The sequence below is a fragment of the Plectropomus leopardus genome, chromosome 8 (genome assembly GCF_026936395.1).
Source record: "Plectropomus leopardus strain MGB_pleo_1.0 chromosome 8, ASM2693639v1, whole genome shotgun sequence".
Classification (NCBI taxonomy): domain Eukaryota; kingdom Metazoa; phylum Chordata; class Actinopteri; order Perciformes; family Serranidae; genus Plectropomus; species Plectropomus leopardus.
The window spans coordinates 29,194,234-29,211,558 of record NC_142183.1 but is presented as its reverse complement, the minus strand read 5'-3'; the positions used below and the strand labels follow the sequence as shown (position 1 = coordinate 29,211,558).

Sequence of the window (17,325 nt, the reverse complement as noted above, 5' to 3'; positions counted from 1 at the left end):
TGTGGCTGTCGCTCCATGTAATTTACTGGTACAAAAAGAAACAGTGGGGCAAGTAGACTGGTGCGATTGTGTTGTTACTGGCAAACATCATCGTCTTGAGTGGTTGTCTCAGGGCAACTGGGACACAAAAACACCACATAGCATACTCTGTCCAAGTGGACATCCAGGCCTCCAGATCTAAAATGAGACAGCAGGATGAAAGATGAGGAAAAGTTCATGTTTGTGATATTCCGACTTTTGAACCAGTTCAGGCTGGAAACTTCTTTCTCAAGGGAGATCTGGCCAAGATGGCGGCATAAAAAGTTGCAGAGAAAATAATAATAATAAACAAGAAACAGGCTGCAGATTAAATAATGCTTAAAAAAACAATTATATATACATATATTTTAAAAAAAAAACATGCAACACAAGCTCTAAAACAAAGAAATATGATATTTGCAGCAGAATCTTATTCCGGTTTGGCCTCTAGGCTGTGAAGGAAGTTGTTGGTTAACTCAGATATTTTCCCATGTGATTCACAGAAGCTCATAATGTGTTTGTGCAAAACATACCAGAAGTGTTTATTGAGAACTGTGGTAAACTAATCAACTCATAAATAATAAAGGAATGTCCACGAGCTGTATGTGAATTCCTCTTGACCGAGTGTAAAAGAAGGAGGAAGTAGCAAACTATATGAATTCCGTTACTAAAACTGAGTAAAAATGTCGACATAAAGCCCAGCCTTTTCAGTAGTTTTGTTGTGTAGCTTTAGCAGAAATTGAGAAAACCTCTCCCCTGTCTGCATCCACGAGAGAAAAGCACGTGAGCCAGCTTGGAGACAACCTGCATGGCCGCTCTCTGACCATCTTTCAGCCTCCACAACATCGCACATGATTGAGAGTCCTGCCAAGGTAACAGATGTGCTAAATTCCAGCCGCCTGCCCTCCGAGCCTCCTTTTCATCTCACCGCTCTGCCTGCTTGTTTGTTTTTTATTGATTTCCTTCCTATCTGCATACGTCAGCATGCATTTTTTGTTGTTGTTTTTGGTTGTTTTGGCTGGCTGTGGGAGAAAATTGAGTTCATATGGGCCTTGTCTCAAGTCAGCTGCGACGTCTCCCTGAGATCAGACTGCGTGTTTGTGTGCAAGGGAGAGACAGAGAGCGGAGGTATAAAAACCCAGAGCTAATCACAGAATTACGTCACTCAGAAGATAAACAATCCTGTTCCCTTCGCCTGCATATACAAACCAGTCAATCTGGGTTTTACAAGTGACATAAACTCTAAAGTTTAGAGAGGGAAACACACATCACCTTGTTCCCTGCATGGCTGCCCAACAAACCTCCATTCATTTCTCAACATTGAGGCCATACACGCACGATGACCACAACATTTCTAAAAGCCTGGTCACTTAGACCGAGGGACAGACAAACAGTCAGTCACAGACAGGATGGCTGATCCACACAAACATTTTGACTTCTGTTTGAGGCCGTCTAGCAAAGCGCCACCTGTTGACAGAGCAGAGTCCTCTCCAGGTGTCACACCGAAACATGTCGCTGAAACAAACGCGCCGAGATGAATGGGGGTTTGATATACTGGACTGTTACTTCTTACAGACACAACCATGTTTGCCTGCATTAGCCAGAGTCCTTCATAGATTTACTGAGGTCCTCAAATTCCTTCTCATGGTCTGTATCCTGGCAACTCAGTCAGACTTTAGTAGGGGAGGGACGCCTCGCAAACCAATTAAAAAGCAAACAAACTCTTGTAAAGCAGGGAAAGAAAGATGTGGTTCAGGGTATTTTAGAACAAAACCTAAAAAAGGTATGAGGAGTGAGGGGAAAAACATTGACAGCAACTGTCGTGTCCCTGTTTAGAGCTCGGTCTGTGTGAACACTGCCATGTGTAGCTCACCACCTGCCAGCAAACACAGCAACTCCCCTCAACACATAAACAGAGCTGCTGTCCTCTGATTCACTGTATGCTGATGTTAGAGCAAAAAACACCAAGACTCTACAGCCATGCTAGCTGCTCGGAGAGACTGTCCTCAGCGTAGACTGTCTAATATAGATGGATGATGTGACAGGTCCCCAAAGAGAAGCCAAAACACTGCAATAGCCTCCTGCTGGCTGGATGCAGTAACGCAGAGATCACTGCTGTGCAAACTACAACTCAAAATGACATCACCAGTCCAAGACGGGGTATTTTGGCTTCATTTTTGTACAGTGGGAGCACATGTCAATACATTTATATACAGTAACTGGTCCACAGGCACAGCAGTGCTTTGAGCTAAATGCTAATGCCAGCATGCTAACAAGCTCACAATGACAACAACAAGCTAATGTTTAGTGGGAATAGTGTTGATAATGTCTATCTTAGTTTTGCATGTTAGTATGATAACATGTGATAATAAGAGGTAATGTGCTTATCCAGTGCTCAGTATCTGTCCGATAATGAAAAATCTAAATTAAAAAAAATAAAAATAAACGTATAATCCAACATGATCAGACTAAAAAACTAATAACTAAAAGTAGGAATGAAAAAAAAACATCATCATTAACTGAAATAAAAATAAAAATAAACTGACTAAAACACACACACAAACACACACACACACACACACACACACACACACACACACACACACACACAATTGTCAGTTGTCAATTTGGTGAAATTTGTCACCACACCAAGCATGAGGAGGCACTGGTGCATTGGTTTAATTGAAACTGGGAGGTCGAGTCAACTGCCTTAAAGTGTTGTTTTTATTGAAATATCTATTCTGTACTTCTTAAAATTTGCTCCTTACAAATACCCCACATATTATAAAATTAAATAAAATTAATACTAAAACTAACTAAATATTTTAATCCAAAAAAACTAAACAGAAAAAGCCAAATGGAAACCAACTAAAACTAAACTGAATAGAAAATGAAATTTGAGAAAAACATGTTATGCTAGTAGTATCATTGACAGCTTAGTTGCTTAAGGGAGGGAAAAAGAAAGTATCAATATAATATCGGCAAATTCTCAAGGATGTAATGTCAGTATCAGTATCGGACCTGAAATAGTGGTATCAAGCGGACATGCCTTCTAAATACAAAGTACGGCTGAGTCAGATAGTAAACCTGGCTCCTCTGTCTCTGCCCTCCCCCACCAGCACTCCTCTTCTTGAAGTCTCCACTCTGCTGATGTCAACCTATGTCAAAACCTCTGGACCAAGATCTGAAGCTGCGGTGACAGAGTGTTTTCAGTTGCTGCCCCTTTTCTGGGGAATTCACTACCTGACCACATCAAAAATGCCCTCACAATGTCAGCATTCGAAAAGGCCATCAAAACCCACCTCTTCAGGTGCCTTCCCCAGCTAACCCCACTGTTATTATTATTATTATTATTATTAAAGTCAATTGCTTTGCAAGCATTTGATCCTAACCCAAAAATTCATAATTTGACATGATAATGGCACTTTAAAAAAAAGGCATTTTTCCATTTGGGAGAGGGATGAATATCTGTACCAAATGTCACAGCAATCCATGTGACATTTGATGAGATATTTCAGTCTGAAGCAAAATGCGGTGACTGACCAACACTGCCATCCCTACAGCTGCTAGCATGGCTAAACACACATCTAAGAGCTTTACGTTTTGGAATTAAAGTCCAGTTTCAGATACACATGTGAGGGAAACAGCATCAAGAACATACAAGCTATAAATAGTAGCAGATGAACAGCAGATGAAGTTGTTTTTTTTTTTTTTTTAAAGTTTTCAGGAATTAAAATAAGAATTTGGCTGCATAATCATAGCCGTGGCCTCAATGAGCCATAGCAGCAAGCCGTGCCCTTCTCCACAGGGGGGAGGCAGGGCAGTACCTCTCTCTGAGCCTCTGTGGCAGAGCGCTGTGGCTTCTGCCCACTGGCTGATTGCCTTTGCCACGGCTGCGGTGGTGGGGAGGGGTGGGATGTATGTTTGTGTCGAAAGTGACGCTGCGCTTTTGGCATGGCTAAACCACAGCGTGATCCACCAAGAGCCTCCAAATTTACCACAAGAGGGAGAAACCTCAAGTCGCTCCGGGCTGGAATCTTCTGCAGTTAAAAAAAAAAAAAACAAACCAAAAGGAAGCAGGGAGGAAACAAATAAAAGAGACATTATTTTGGAGAAATGCTCAGTATGTTTTCCATTAAGAGGGGAAATCTGGCGCTCTCACTCTTCCCGTCTCTCTCCTCTATGTTTCGAGAGTTGCATTGGGAGCTGGTTTGCACAGGCAGCTGGATGCACAGAACATGTAATCAGGACGGCTATAGGCAACCCGCAGGCCGCAGGGTTCACCTCCCCTTAACACAAAAGCGCAAGTCACACCAAGGAAACATGGGCTCAAAAGCTGCACACAAAGCCCAAACATGTGGCAGATTGCTCAATGCAGGCCAGCCCAGACAGAGACACAGAAACCGCAAGTCTGTCACTGCCTCCCACACATGACATGAACTCCACACAGGGTCACTGTTTAACACGACAGCTGCAACTGATCCCCTGAGCCCAGCCACTGCTTGACCTGCTCTGATAGGAATCAACCTGCACTCACTGATCATCAGCTGTGGTCTTTTCCATGAGCTGGTAGTCAAATTCTGCTTCACATATGACTATAACTTGCATTAAAAGGACAAAATCTGAAGATCAGGAAGCAAATATCTCAGTATAAACGTCATAACTGTTGGAGTGAATGAGTGATGTTGAGAGTGAAACCGGGAGAGGATGAGTCATGAAGGTAGAGAGCGTATAGAAAAACGCGTCTCCTTGTCAGTGTGTGATTGGGATCAGGCCCTGTGTTATGTCCTCCTCTCCACGCACAGGACGTGTCTGGACATGCTGTTCATGACTCGGCCCAGTCGGAATCTGCTGCTCTGAATGTTTCTGTCAATGCCTCAACACATCTTGTCTACAAATCTAATCTACAGAACTTAGGTTCCCAAACAGAGCGCTGCTTTCCATAGGTTCAGAACAAAAGAGATGGTTTTATCGTCTAATGTTTATGGTTTCTGTAATTGCTCTGAGCTGAAGGCTTAAAATGCACACAATCATCCCATACTGTTTTTAGAACAACATAGTGATGAAAACTGCTGATCTGATTTTGGGGTTTGTAACCATGCAGTGTAGCGCCTAAAAGCTGTAAGTGGGAACTTTTAGATATATTACTTCTTGTCATACTTGCTGACACTGTCACTACATCCAGACAGCAGTACGAGACAGATAATCTGTGAAAATATCAGATTCCTCTACCTCTTCTTATTGCTTATAATGGCATTACTGCACCTCAATAAAAACAAGTCTCTAATACCCCTTTACCACCAAAATTAGTGCATGAGAGCAGGTTTCTCAAACATGGGTAAACCCATTAAAAATATGCTGTAGACTGCCTTCACTTTGCCAGTAGAGCAAAGCTGTGTACATGGCCCTGTGGCAGACAATTGTGCCTTTTGTGTGTGTGGGGATTGTTTTGGTGCATCCATGCGACGTCACAGGTGGACCAGAGAACAGGTAAACAGTAAACGGTGGGAGCTCTGTGAAAACTTTACGGTGGTTATGTCTCTTTATGCATAAATTATTTCTTAGTCCCTCTGTCAAACTCGGTGCAGACTAATTTGGATGGATGTTTTATTGCTGCTTAGGAGAAGATGGATGGCGATTAGTGGTGGCTCGTCATTGCATCTCGCCAGTTAAGGAGCTGAAATTTGCACGTTCACCTGGGTGTTGTGAGTCATTTGACCCATTTTTAGCCCAGTCATTAGTGTGAGTGCTGATTGTACACTTTACCACTGCATTAAAAAGCCGCATGACAGTGGGTGTTAACCTTTTTTTTTTTTGTGCAGTGGGAATGAGGCTTAACACAGCTATCAATCAGCTTGTGAACTGCGGGTAAACTGTCAAACTAGGCAGCACTAATCAAATATAAATGAAGATCACTTCAAACGTTTTCAGAAACACATTTTAGTGTTTAGATAAAGTTGATCCAGCCAGAGGTGCTTGGTGCATAGGTTGACTGTTTCCAACATGGCAGTCAGGTCACAAACTTTTCTCATTGTACAGTTAACTAGTACCCCAAAGTCTGTTTCTGCAAACATCTGAAGCCAGAAATAAGCGATGAAGTAACAGAATGTTGATACATATTTGATCAGCGCTGTACGGTCTGACAGTTTGACCACAGTTCACGAGCAGTGATTGATATGACTGACAGCTGTGTTGCAGACTCCTCGGCTCCTCTGAAACATTTAGCAGTTAAGGAGCCAGATTTCCTTCAAGAGTTAGTGGAGACAAACCAGACATAAAAGAATAGTGAATATTGGGACTTTAAACGGACAGGTCACCCCAAAATTAAAAATACGTATTTTCATCTTATCTGTAAGTCCTATTTATCAGTTTTTTATTTTTTTTTTAGTGTGAGTTGCCAAGTGTTGAAGATATCAGCTGTAGAGATGTCTGCCTTCTCTCCAGTATAATGGAACTAGATGGCACATGGATTGTGGTGCTCAAAGGGCCAAAAAAATTCAACAGCAATGTCTCTCGCCAGAAATCACTTACTCAAGAATATCCACATACTTTGTTGTGAGCAGTTTTATGTAGAAACTTTTTTCTCTCTGCAAAACTACACCCACTAACTGTACCAATGCACAGAAGGAAGCGTGCATCTACTGCTAGCTTATCTAGCACCACTGAGCTCAGTGATGCAGAACGCCATTCATGTTTACATCTCATGTTGTAATGAGCATGAGCTGGTGATACATGGTGATTTGGTCAGCAGGTGTAGTTTAGTAGAAAGAAACTGACCGTTTAAATTCAGTCAGATAGGCTGTACTCGTGTCAACAGTTTGACCAAATCATTTCAACCACTTATGTTGAAATAAAACCAAAAGTGAGAGTGCCTGAAATGTTGGCCTGCAAAACAAACTGCAAGTACAGCTACAGAAGGTCCAACAGGTTCAGCAGGAAGCCAATCTGTAAACTGTTGGATATTTATAGCATACAGTTTGGGTAATAACTTAACCATCCACCTTCGTTGCTATTCCAAATAAGTATGGCTGACCCAAACCCAGATTTTCTTGACAACCTGTCTGATCATATGACTGATTGTGTTTCTTTTCCTGTTAAATTTCCTTTTAGCAATGTTGCTGTTCCCAAATCTCAATAATTTTCTTGGTGAGTACAGTTTTATCATCCCCAATAGAATATGTGGCCAAAAGAAGTAATCAATATTTTTTTTGTTTCATCACATACTTCAGGCGTTTAGAGCTCTGGTTAAAACATAATAAACTGCTATATTTTACACCGTGGCTCTAGATGCCTCCCATTTATCTCAGAGCTCTTGTAAAACCAGACACACACTGTTCAGCAGATTGTATATTTTTAAATCAGAGTATGAGCCGGTGCCTGGGTAAATGTGTTAGACAAATCAAACACTTTTTAGCAGACTATTTTTCGTGATAAATGACGGAAATGGGATTTCCTTACACCTAATCCCCACATGTATACTGAGACGCATGTATCAAGTTTGCAGACGTGCTGTTTGGAGGAGAGACAGCCAGGAGGAAAGCAGGAGAATAGGTATGAATGAGAGACACCACGGGAGACAGACAGACAGAGGAATGACAGGAGACACTTTCCACAGAGTGAGTCATGGAAAGCTCCCTCAGCATGCTGTCAGGCAGAGCAGCGGCTCGGACGACACGGCCTGCCCTGCAGTCCCACCCGCTCTCATTACTCAACTTTTATTGAATCTGAAATGTAAAGAGGAGGGGGACGTACGCTCTCTCTCATTCTTCTGTCTGTGTCTTTCCTTCCCGTCTTGTCTTCCTCCATCTGTCCGCGGTCGAGTATGTCACGCAACGGGAGCCCAGCAGACAGTTAATGCAGACAAGATTAATTTCCTGATGTTAATTCCAGTTGGAACAGAAAACACGAAAAGGGAAAAAAGGAGCTCTCCAGTCGAGTGTTAAACTGGGCGTGTGTCCACTCCACCTTTCTAACTAAACCCATAAGGCTATTTCCAGATTTCCCTACTTTGGATTGAAACCTGAATGAATGTTTAGACTTCGCTGGCAGGGACTTTGTTCCTCTGCTAGATAATCTTTGAAAGCTAATGAAAACTCTTAAACCCTCTCCATATATTTAAGATAGCAGATTAAATAAATTGTTGCAAGTTCATCTTCTGGAAGAATAAACCATTGTGTCTTCTATTTATTCTCAGTTCAGATCAAGGCATGGCCTGAATACGCAGGGTTTAGTCCCTCTAGTATTAAATATATCTGGAATGACAACAATGTTCAGTCTTTTTTTTTTTTTTAGGCTAACCAAATGAAAATCTTGACTTATGTCTGTGAATGTGCCTGATTGTCTGCATGAGGTTTAATAGTTTAAAAAGTCCCATTCCTGCACAGGCCGCTGGTTGCTAAATCAGATTACGCCCCTCAGACAATCTCTTTTTGTCCGCTGTTCGTCTGCTTCACACGTTATCGCCGTGGTTCCCAGAGTCCTGTTGCTAAGAAAACCTCCATTTCCACATCAGCAGACTGTCACTGTGAGTCCCATGATCACACCTAGCAGGAGTTGCATATGCTCGGTTGGGGAAGTGTATAATAAAGGGTGCAGTGGTTTTTCTCTTCTGCTGCTGGGTAGTTTAGCTCGCGGCTAACAGAAACAAGGAAAATGTCTTGAGAGTGCTGGAAAATAGCAAAGTGGGGTCAGAGGAACTACCACATACTGACAAGGTATGGATGTCAAGCAAGATGAAAAGGCAGGGAGCATGTGAGGGAATGATAAAGTTTAGGAGTGCGAACACTTTCACAGGTCCAGAGAGGAGCCTCAACTCTGCTGTGCCCCCCTGCCCCCCCAGAGCACCGCCGCCCCGAACAAAAGACAGAGGAGGAACAGAGGAGGTCTCTGACCCTCACAGGGAGACCCTCTGATGACCTAGCAGGGACAGGAAACAGGAAGTGTGACCCCTGACCTCTTTCGGGGGGGATCCTAACACGTGACTTAGCCCAGTGACAACAAGCCCAGGATGTGTGGATCAGATCAGAGACCGTGGCAGGAAGACTCAGCTGTTCATGTCTCTGCTCCCTGACAGTTCGACAAAAAGCTCAGGATCAGCTGAGAAATGAAGATGGAGAGTAGGATCGTTTTGATACGAGAATTTCTAACTTGCTACTGATATCCAGAAAAATACTCGATACCATCTTCGATAACGCGGGGGGCAAAAAACTGACAAAAAATTAAGAGGCATAAAACAGGGTTCCCACACAGTCATAGACATAATTTCAAAACCTTTCCATGACTTTTCAAGGACCCAACTTTTTTTCGTGACCCACTTGTTCAAACAACTAAAGTCACCTTGTCAGTTACATAATGTAAATTCACCGTTATGTTGCATTAATGTACTTTAATTTATTACACACAACACATTTTCATGATTTTTCCAAAACTTTCAGTGATTTTCATTACTTCCATGCCCTTTCCAGGCCTGGAAAATGTAATTGTGAAATTCCATGACTTTTCAAGGTTTTTCACGACTGGACTGATAACGTTGGCTGCCTACGTAACTCACACATTAACAGCAAGTCATTTTATTATTAGCTATTAGCCGCTAACTAAACAGTAGCAAGACAGGTGGACAATTAGCGTGTAAAACGTTGACATTAATGCTAACATAAATGTGTGCCGCTGGCCAGGTTAACGTTTATGACAAATGTTTAATACTTCAATGATGTTGAAATAAAAGCCTTCTAACTAAAATTTCTCAAAACAACCTGCTGTCAGCTGGAAACACACTCGAATTGACGGTATTGCGGACGACAACTAACATTTTGAGCTGCGAGTGAGGGGAGGGGCGGTGAGCCTGTCTGCCTGCAGCGCTGCTGTGTGTGGAGCTGTGTGTCGATGAGGAGGTGAAGAGGGCACTGTTGGTATTTTTGCGAATGAGCATCAAATCCAATACTAATTTTAAGTATCTATGTGTATCTGAGCATCAGTTTTTTTGACAAGCCTAATTGGGAGAATAAAATGAAGCCCACACACTTTTTACCTCAGCATGTGTGTGTGTGTGTGTGTGTGTGTGTGCTGTGGATCATGGTTGGCGAGCCGGGTGCCTGGCTTGTGCAGCAGGGTTTTTATAAGCCGGCTGCGTGATAATTACACCCAGTGGGGTGGTAGTGGTGTGGGAGCAGAGGGGTGGAGTGGGTAGAGAAAGGCGACCCCGGCTTGGGCCTCAGGGCTGATGGTGAGGGGGGGCGGAGGGGAAGGAGGGGACAGGGAGGGAGGGCGAGGTGGAGGTGTGGAGGTAAGGAGGAATGGGTGGCAGTGGTTGAAGGGATGGTTGGGCCTCATTAGGAGGCAGACTAATTGGGAGGAAAAGGGCCCTCACATGCTCTGTCTGACCTCCCAGCCAGCAGGGGAGAAAGCCGGGGTGGGAGAGGGGTGTGTGGGAGTGTGTTTGGAGGTAGTGGGGGGGCATCTGATAGCTGGATTCCTAAAGTTAAGGAACCATAACTCCTCATAACTCCTCAAATCCTAAACTGACCATGAAGTCAGAAGTCTCCGGAAAGCGTAAGGATAACATGCGTGTGTGGCGCTCTAACAGGGATACCGACAACAAACGCCCTGCAGCTCCTCAGAGGTTTACACCAGGTGTCACACTTCATTTAAAGAACCCTCATGGCTTATTCCTGTACACAAATATAGCGGCATAACAGCCTTCCTTCCTCCTCTGCTTCCAGGGCAGCCGTACTTCACACATATAAAAACTAGGAAGGCGAGAGGACGAAGGCCCTGAGGGGGTATATTAAATAACGCTTCAAAAACCCTCAGTAAATAACATCAAACAGAAGTCAGACTCTTAGACGGGAGCAAGCATAATGGCCAGGTTAGCAAGTGTAAGTTTACAAAACAGCAGGCCTCGTCTGACACCCATGGTGTCTATTAGTCTGATAGTAAGCACGCCCTGTTGGAAAAGGCCACCGTACACTCGCCTTGTCATGAGGCGGCTTCAGTTTTATCTCTGCTGTAATTATAAAGCACACAGAACATAATTTATTCATACATTTCAAAGTGTTTTCAGAGCTTTACCTCATGGCCACTTGTATGTGTCACTGCTGAATGTGAGCTGGAAATGTATCTGCTGTAGTCATATCTCTAACTACGTGATTAACTGCTGCGAGTGTGCACAGTAAAAACTGCCCCAGCTCAAGTGTGTGAGTTATATATTAAAGAGCGTACATGCATGCACGAGGTGTCGAGCACACGCTGCCCAGGCTCCGGTGGCTCGGAGGAAGTGAGACTGCGTGATGGAATTTGTGGCGCTCGGGATCTGGTTTATTTTCCACCCTGGATTCCTGTCCTACCTGCAGGATTTTCCCAGGTTCTGGCTTCAATTAGACTGGGAAGCTGGGAGAAGAGGAGGGGGGATCTAGGGGTTTAGGAGAGGGGGGTGGGGTAGAGGGGGTGGCTGAAGGAGGAAGGGCGACAGAGCTGGAGTCTGTCACACACAACTCAGCACAGCTGGGGAGATGGAAAGAAAGGCAGCGGACAGGGAGATATGGAGAATGATGGAAGGAAAGGCTAAAACATGTGAATAAGGTGCAAAAATAAAAGCACTGGCACGCAATGTGAGGATGCTTGTTATTCTTCAAATGACAGAGCAATTTGAACACCGTAAGATGAAATAATTGTGTTTCGCCGAAAGGGATTCATAAAAAAAAAATCTCCAACAAAGATGTCTTTCATATCCAAATGTATCTCTCCAAAGAGCGTCACATAGCCAAGAAGAGGCTGTCAGAATTATCCCAGGAGGTCTGACCCTCCAAATGGCAAACTCATCTGACAAATGAGTGGGAAACGCTCTGTAATCAAAGACCAATCACATAATTGCTCTATTTTGCCACTAGCTCAACCATCTCCTGTGAGATTAGTTGTTCAGAGGAGAAACCCGATACTCTGGGAAGTTAAACAGATGTTCAGAAAAACAAACTCTCAAGCAAATCTCCCCAGAACAAGAACACATCACCAAAATAATATGTTCTAATTTAAGAGCGTTGCCTCCACATATGTCTCCGCACAGGGGAACTCACTTGGCCAGTTTTTACAATAAGGGAGTATGATGCAGCGTCACAGCGATAGTGAGGCTCTCATTAAGAGATCAGAATTGTCAGACGAACATCGCGCTGCAGCGAGGGAACACATATCGATGTTCACTTTTTATCAGCTTTAAATGAACAATTCATCCCAAAATCAAAAGTCCCCCCCCCTTACTTGTGCTATTTATCAGTCTAGATTGTTCTGATGTGAGTTGCCAAGTGTTGGAGATATCGGCTGCAGAGGTGTCTGCTTTCTCTCAAATATAATGGAACTAGATGGAACTCGGCTTCTGGTGCTCAAATTGCCAAAAAATATATATTTTAAAAACTCAACAGCAATGTCTCTTTCCAAGAAATCATGAACCGTTTTCTCAAGATAATCCAGAGATTTTGTTGTGAGCGGTTTCAATTCCTTTCTACCAATTTACACCTGCCAACCGTTTTATTGCATAGAGGGAAGTGTACGCCTACTCACATTACAGCTCAGCTGAAGAGGACGCCATCAATGTTCCTATCTCCCCAAGGGCGTAGCTTTCATTTCAGCATTGGGGAGGACACATACGAAACAGGGTATAAGCTGTCCTCCGCTAGACAATTCTTCGCATTAAGCACTGGATTTTCTGCATTCTGGTGAATTTTATTGCACCAATTTGTGCCTTTTCTGCATCAATTTATGGCGTTTACATCTTTAATTCTGTCAAAATAAAAGTCCTCTGCTACTTTCATGTTTTTTTTACAAAGGGGGATAAATGCACATGCTCTAAATATTGAGAGGGACATGTCCCCTGCGTCTTCCCTGATGTCTAATCCTATGTACATTATGCTGTCATGAACCTTTCGTCCAGGAGTAGATGCACACGTCCTTCAGTGAGGTGATACAGTTGGTAGGTGTAATTCAGTATATAAAAAAATAGTTCCTACATGAAACTGCTCACAATAAGCTCTGTGGGTTATCTTGAGTAACTGGTTCATGATTTTTGGAAAGAGACATTGCTGTTGAGTTTTTCAAATGTATTTTTGGCACTTTAAGCACCACAAGCCGAGTGCCAGCTAGTTACATTATATTGAGGAGAAGGAAGACAATTCTACGGCCAAAATCTCCAACATTTTGCAACTCAAACCAAAACAATCTAGACTGATAAATAACACCACAGGAAAGAGGAATATAAATATGCATTTTTCTATTCTGGGCGTGAACTGTCCCTTTAGCACACTGCATATACAGGGCCCAACACTCAAACAGGACCTCACACAGGAATTTGTTACACAGTGTAAGCATGCACAGAAATGTCCATGTCTCCTCACAGGCCTGCACTGTTTAAAGAATCCAAGTCAAGAGGCAATAACCTAAGGAGAAAGCCATTTCTCTTCATCCATTTATAGTGCACACTTCACTTTAAACTTGGCTGCAGCTCAGTCATGACATCAGCTGCTTTAGGCGTGAGAAAACGTTGTTCCATAAACTGTGGCGACCTGCTCTGAGATTTTTTTTTTTCCTTTTGGTGTTTAGTTTAGCCCCACAGAGCCACAAAGGCAAGGGTCTCCCTGCCAGACTGTCTCTGTATCTGCTGATTCTCTGATCAACACTGACAACGTGAGAAATGACACATTTCCGCTGCATAGTTGCATTTCACAGGGCCGTCGTCACGGAGCACTTAGGAGTGGAGGAATGAAACATCAGGGGGATTAAAGTTGGAAGGAAGTGGATTCTTTGGAGGGGTCCCATGTTCCCCTTACTGTTGGAGCGAGTAGCCCCTATATTTTATGACACAGTCTCATATACTGTGGGCTGGGGCTGATTCGCGGTTAGAAAGTGGGTCAGAACAAGCTGGAAGAACCATTGATTGTGCTCACCGTTGAGCCAAAAGGAGAATAATGTTCATTCAAATGGAAAACGTGTGCAGGATAAAGAGTCTTATAGGACTTGTAAAGACCAGTATGTGGGTGACCCATGTCCTGAATGAGAGGCTGGATCGTCTAAAGGACAATAATGTGCACATTCTTCTGTCTGCGGCTTTGAACGTACTGTACCCGATGCTCAAACACACAGACGACATCGTGAGACTGAGCAGGTTTTAATCAGCATGGCACTCTCCTGGTCCACTTCCAGGAACATTACACATATTGTCTCATTGTTGGCCTGTCCTCATCCACTCCGCAAATAAACAGGGCAGATGAAAGTAATTATCTGTGAGTTGTGGCCTACTCTCTCATATCAGATGGTTAATTAGTCCGTTTGCTTTTAGCCCTGCAACATCCAAAGCTGGTGGTCTTTCAACTGGCGGGGAGGCGGAGACCTTGTAAAAGTGCTTTTAACTAAACAACATCACTTTCTCCAGCGCCTTCAGAGGTTGTTTACAACATGCCGGCTCAGAGCAGCTAGGACCATGAAATACTGTGTATAGTCAATAAACGTTTAGCAGGATTATAAAGCAAGTTTAAGGGTTTGCCTCTGACATCAGCTCTCTCTACTGACAGATATGGTTTTTATCGCACTAGAACCACAAACCTACAGATGGCAATGTCAGGCCCACCACTTCAGCAACCTCAAGGAAAGCTCAATAGATTGCTCTGAATTTCTGTGCTGAGATTCACGGTGCCGTGATGATGAATCCTATTGACTTGCTGATCCCTTGACTTTTTTTATCTAGTCATAAACAGGTCAGAGTTTTCACTCATCTAGTGAAATATCTGAATATCTTCTGGATGGATTGACATAATTTAGTAAAGAAATTCATGTAGGGACACATGATATAGAATTTTTTTGCCAATATCGCATATGTCAATATACAACTCATTTGGCCGACAACCGATACTGATATAACGACTTTTTCCCCACCTAACTTTAGTGTTCATCAAGTCTCTTCTGCAGTGAAATGAACATATTTTGCAGACTCTTATGGCCCACCAGCAGACTAAGACATAAATTGCAATGCTTTTCAATGCATGTAATATTCATTAATTGTGCAAAATAATAAAAAATACTTCAACTTAGGGTTGATGTTTTGTACACGTTCACTTTGGCAATTAAATAAAATAAAATAGAACAAAATAAAATAAAGTAAAATATTGGTTTGTGATATCAGCAGAAATCAGTATGTTGGCAGATTCCAATATTTCATTTTGACTGACTTTTCAGCTTGTGGCATCATGAGGTTTTGAGTAAAATGCAATCTTCAGGCAGAAAAAAATTAGCCAGTATGAACTGCAAAAACTGCATTTTCCTGAATGGCCATTTGAGGCTAGTTTCAGAGGCGAGTCAATTCCCTTTGTCTTCCATGTTAAAATTCCCAACTTTACAGCAGAATGTTTATTTCTGCTGTAAAGCCTGGCACACACAAAAAAAACGCATTTGGTCTTATAGCTTATTACAACATTCATGATAACTGTATGAGGGAGTAAATATTAGTATAACTCAGGCGTTTACATTTTTTAAAGTCTTAAAGCTACTGAAAGGCCAAAATGTCAAACTCTCAAAATGGCCATCCACAAAACCAATGGGTGACATATTGGTGGCTTTGCAATTATTTTGCATTGTCTGTGGTGAAATGTCTCAACAACTTTTTGATTTATTGCCATGGAATATGGCACAGTCATTCACATTCCCATCAGAGTTAACTGCAATAACTTTGGCTATCCAATAACTTTTCATCTACCAATATCTTTAAGCTCATGATCATCAGCCACAGCTTTTCTGTTTGCAGGCTAACACATTAAACTAACACTGTGAACATGGTAAATATTACAATCGCTATCAGCATGCTAACATTTGTCACTGTGAGCATGTTTGCATGCTGATATTATCATTTAGCTCATTTAGCTTGCTAAGTATAACCTCACTGAACCACTACCGTAACCTTAGACTCTCTGTCTCGTTCTTACTTTAGCAGTGAACAGTACATTTGTTGCTATGTTTGCAAAAATGGATATACGAATGATTAGACAAAATAAAAGCTTACAATAAAATGAAAACTTAAATATAAACATCATAAATTGAAATGTCAGAAGTGACCATAAAGTTGAGTGAGCTCTGTTAGGCAGAAGAGAAAATAAGTATTGTAAACTTCACAGAGGGTATTTTTTTTTATTGCAGAGCTATTGTATTATATTGCATCATTTTGTGAGGGCGTTCCTGTTATTTTGTGTACCCCAGTACAGTGATGATTTGTAGTAAAAATATTTGTGTAATCTGATTTCTGCAGAAATGGCTTTGAGTCATGAACAGTTTTACTGCACATGAAATATGCAATCAAGCACAGTCGGTCTTTTGTCAGATGTTAATCCAGCCCATTGATGTCGAGATCTAAAGGGAAGTTGGAGTTCAAGCAGAAATGTGCTTGACTCTGCTGTATGGTCATCAGATATGGGATTAAAAGCTCCCATGTGAACAGTCCATCTGCATAAATATCAGGCGTTTGTGTAAACAGAATCAAAAACCCCATAACTGTCCACAATGCATACCACGTCAACAGTGCAACATGGCCGCCAATGAGAAATGAGTATTAGGTTACTGAGAACATCTGATCTCACACACACACACACACACACACACACACACACACACACACACACACACACACACACACACACACACACGCAGAGGGAGGTAGAGTTTGACAGTGTCCATGTTTCTCAGGGATTGTCTGTATGTCTGTAACACAATGAGCTCAGTCATTTCACCAAACTGCATTTTCTTGCAGAATCTCATCAAAAGCCCATCAGGAAACTGATCCACATGGTAAACACTCTGCACTGCAGCAGCTCTGCTTGTAATCATATGGGTACAAATGTTTGTCCTTGTCAGAGCAGGAAGTTTTGAAAGGCTTATTGCGTTAGCGTGTGTACGTGTACATGTCCTGTGTTTTTAAGATTAAACGATGATTCCAGTTTATTACAGCTACATTGGGATTTCATTTTGTAGTTTTGGCCACAGTCATTCTTTTTGATGCGAAAAAGCATAGATGTTACTCGACAAGCTAACTGCTGGGATCTGGCAATGTTCAACCCAATCACCAGAATGAATGTTGGCACTTTATATTTCTGAAAATCACAAAAATGTTACATTTGTACATTTTATAGGCTACATTTCTGTGCTTTATGAGTTGCAGATATGTTGAAACTTTAGGTTTGTTTATTTTTTCAGTTTTAAATTTTATGTTGTGACAGTGCTGTGGGCAACATGTGGTTATGTTGAGGCACAAAAAGCAATTGGTTAGGATAAAGAAAACACCAT

At 42.3% G+C, this 17,325-nt stretch overlaps 1 protein-coding gene across 2 annotated transcripts in view; it reads right to left on the bottom strand.

Moving 5' to 3' along the window:
* Positions 1-17,325, bottom strand: part of gpc3 (glypican 3) — a 139,592-nt gene that overhangs the window by 22,353 nt on the left and 99,914 nt on the right. The window lies entirely within an intron of this gene.